Source organism: Wolffia australiana, chromosome 8 (assembly GCF_029677425.1).
Source record: "Wolffia australiana isolate 7733 chromosome 8, ASM2967742v1".
Classification (NCBI taxonomy): Eukaryota; Viridiplantae; Streptophyta; class Magnoliopsida; order Alismatales; family Araceae; genus Wolffia; species Wolffia australiana.
The window spans coordinates 7659609-7663583 of record NC_135842.1 but is presented as its reverse complement, the minus strand read 5'-3'; the positions used below and the strand labels follow the sequence as shown (position 1 = coordinate 7663583).

General features: G+C 40.9%; 1 long non-coding RNA gene across 1 annotated transcript; it reads left to right on the top strand.

Annotated features, from left to right (window-relative positions):
* The first annotated feature begins 803 nt into the window (after positions 1 to 803).
* Positions 804 to 3711, top strand: LOC144706609 (uncharacterized). The gene is made up of 2 exons (XR_013582281.1): positions 804 to 1713; positions 3582 to 3711. It is a non-coding gene; the product is annotated as an uncharacterized LOC144706609 (long non-coding RNA).
* Positions 3712 to 3975: the final 264 nt, after the last annotated feature.

Sequence of the window (3975 nt, the reverse complement as noted above, 5' to 3'; positions counted from 1 at the left end):
ATTAATGAGATAGATAGAATAGCAAAATCCTATGAATAGGGGCTAGGAGGTTATTTAATTAATTAGTAGTAAGCTATATGAAAATAGGAAGTGAATATAAGGATACTGATATTAAGATTTTAGTTAGATAGGGAGTAAGGATCTTAATGTAATTAGACGTAAGAAGTTGGTTTATAGAAATATTTAGTTTAATAGAATGTAAGACTAGGAGTGAAAGAGAGAAAGGGAATAGAATTGCGATTACTAAACAGAAGGAGAGATTAAGGGATTACTCAATTAGATGTTGATATAGATGAGAATATAGGTGTATAGTGATATATTGATATACTAAGAGCTTAATATGAAGGGAGGGGAGACAATAAATATTTGTTTAGTTTTAGAGGAATTCAGTTAATTAGATAGAGTGATGGCGCACGCCATCAAAGATCGTCAACGACGCCGTCCACGCCACCCGCCACCATCATCGAAGACCAGGTGAAGATGGTCGTTATCATTTTCGTTCTCATCGCTCTCTGTCTCTCGTGTTTTAGGTTTTCCTGTTCTTGTCGTTATGTTTTCATCGTGTTCGTGACGTGTTTCATCCGTCCATCATTTTATCGTCAAGGGAGAGGGGCCTTCCTTTGATCCTTTTCTCTTGTTTCTCTTCCTTTCTTTTATTTTAATTTCCCCTCTTTTACCTTGAAATGAGGGGGCCCATTTTATAAGGGTCCCCTTAATGGACCCAATTCCCTATTTGTTGCCCATTTAAGGGCCCATCCCTTCCCCTTTATAAGGGAAGAGAGGCGCCCTAGACAAACAGACCAGGAATTTATCGTAGAAAGAATTGTTTTCGATCGTCTTGGTCTCACCCCTTCGGTAGAAAAGAAAGGAGAAGGGGTCGAGAGAGGAAGAAGCTGAGAAGAAAAAATTTCGGAAGGAAATGTGGGGGATCGAAGATCGGAGGAAGGAAGCACACCCAGCTGGCTGATTTTTCCCCGCCAGGATGCCCTTCATCCATTTCCCCAAATCTCCATCGGTTCCAAATTTTGCAGATCCTCGATCGTCCAAATTTGGTCAGCAGATTCAACACTCCTGCCCCCTACGGGAGCAGAAGTGCAACTACGCTATCCTGACGGCCTGCCACATCTGGTTGGGATCTGGTTAGCCCACACATGAATTCGTCGAGCCCTTAAGTCGAATATTTGATCAGCTGCGGCCAATGTGAGGAAACCTATCCTCCCAACTACCGTGCGCCATGATTTCACTTGTATTTCCAGTCCATTCGGGCGTTCTACTGATCTATCTCGATCACCTAACCTTGCGGAGGGAGAGCTTCACCCGTGGGTTGGCTGCGGCAATTCAGCTTTTCCCTGGCTCATCACGGTGCACCGATCGACCGACTCAGGTCAGGGCACTGGTCGTTGGATGACCAGACTCATGCCCACTTGCTTCTGAATTGCTAGTCACAGGCACATCAAGGTGCGCTATTGCAGCCGCTCAAGGACCCCCCATCTGATTTGGATGCGGCCCTGAGTAGCTGTCGTAGCTGCGCTTCCTCGCTAGAGCATTCCACAATAGCTCATCCTTCCTCCTCCTCCGTCCTTTATTAGAAGCTCCAGCCTTGTCATTTTGCTCGTTGAGCCGCCGTCCACTCTCCAGCGTCTCTCCTCTACATCCACTTCGAATCACCTTCGACGTCGACGAAATTCTGCACCGCGAGCCACCGACGACAAGGTACACCGTCCTCTCCCATCGGTCATTTATTTACCTTTTGCAGTATAGTTTTGTCCCGACTCCACCGCGCTCAGGCTTGGAAGGTGAGAGAGACAAATTGAGAGAAAACTACAATGTGTGAGTGTCTTATCAGTACGGACGAGTACGGCCATTGTGTGCGAGCCCTACGGAACAATTTAATTCGGCCGTAGACACCTTCGTTGCTCTGACGAGGTTTGAGAGGCCACCGTCACGTCATCCGGCGACCTCGTCCTACCTTGGAGCTCGGCGCCTCCCTCGAGTTGGAGCCTGCACGTACAACACGTAGGACACTCATACTTGCATCGTAGTTACATCGACCCATTAGGGTTACCCGTCGAACGACGATACCGTCGACATTCGATACCATCATCATTTATCAGTACCGAGCCATCATACTCGGTGCCGATCAGACGACGTCCCCGACAACATCCGACATCATAGAGAAATAGATTAACAGAAAGTAAAGAGACTAATAAGAATATTGAGGAATGATATATATATATATATATATATGATTAGTATGTCAATTATAACAGTCGAATATTACTTATAGAAGTGTCATATTTATAATATAGTTATATATTTTTATGTATCTTTATAGCAGAAAATTGGTAGAAATGGGGTAGTTCTGTTGACATCTTACAGAATTATAGTTGGTTTATAGAAATATTTAGTTATATACACAGTGCCCCAAAGAGGCCGAAACATGAGAATTTTCACTATGTAATATATATATACATTATATATATATATATTTGTATAAGGATAAACTCAGGATGAACTTAAATAAATCAATGAATTACTTTGAATGCACACTAGGTGCTTGATGAAATACTTGAATGAAATCACGATACTGATTTTTGATCAAATCAAATTTGTTGGGTGGTTGAAAGAACTTGAATCAAATTTATGATGTTAGTCTACTCAATTAAAACTGAGTCGAGCTAAAAAGATTACCGGATCCACCCTGAATCGAGGAACTTATTGGGTGGGGATTGATAATTTCAATTTTAGGGTTTTAACTGGTTTTCGGTAATTGAGATGATTCAATAAATATATATATCAGTACTTAGGAATATTTAGCTAGTGATGAGTATGGATTGTCTGCACAAGGAAAGATGATTAAGGATTCAATATTTTTACTATAGTGATTATCGATATGAGAAGAAATAATGACGAGAAGATAATAGTCGAGATAGTGATATCAAGTCAAAGGTTGTACATAGTTAAAATTCAAACATGAAATTAGAAAATAAAATAAGAAATAAAAGTAGAATGACGTGAAACATTACATGAGTGAGGTAGAGGATGTGTCGGATATGATATTGATTAAGAGAATAAATGCTATGATGATAGAGAGACACGATTATGGGGACACAAAGAGTGGTGTGACAGTGAAAATATGATAGTAGAATCTGATTATGCTATCGATGTTGTCAAAAAAGAACAACATAAGGCGAAGAGACTTACCATAGATCCTTATATTCTGCCAGGATGACAGTGATTTACGAGTGTTGATAAGATCCCCCTCTTCTTTAATGCTTCTTCTCACACACCCAAGTCACCAAGAACACACATGATGGATCTCAAAAACTTACGATTTTTCAATCAGCCCACATGAGTACGAAGCAAGTTCAAGGATGTATTTCACAGTGATCAATGCCTCTATTTATAGATCGGAGGGTATTGATGGAAAGAGGAGGGGAAGATGAAGCAACCCTAAAAATTTCAGCTCAATCGAGCCTATAAATTGACAGATATCGTGGTTTGAATTTGGAGAAATCATAGCCCTTGATTTTTCTCTCTCCTCATCATTGGCACTGACGTCTTTTCTTTTTCTGTTTCAGTTGAAGTGTCAAATCACTAAAATTCCTCGTCACCTCGTCGTCCCCACTTGCACCCTTCAAAGCATCCACATGTACCTAAAGGGGGAAAAAGGCAAAATACACTTTTCTATTTTTATTTCTTAATTGATTATTCCATGACGTGACGCTGTGTCGTCGTGCCACATCATGGAATATTTCCCTTTTTTCTCGTTCTCATTGAATGACGTGTGTCAGCGCATCATTCATGTCATAGAAAAAAGGGAAGATTCCAATGTCAATCTCTAACGCAGCACGCGTTTTCACGCATTGCGTTAGTATTCTTTTGTATTTTTCCTCTTATTTAATGATTGTCATGGTACACGTGCGCACCATGTGTACTGCCACACTTTTTGACTTTTCTTTATCATTTTTATAT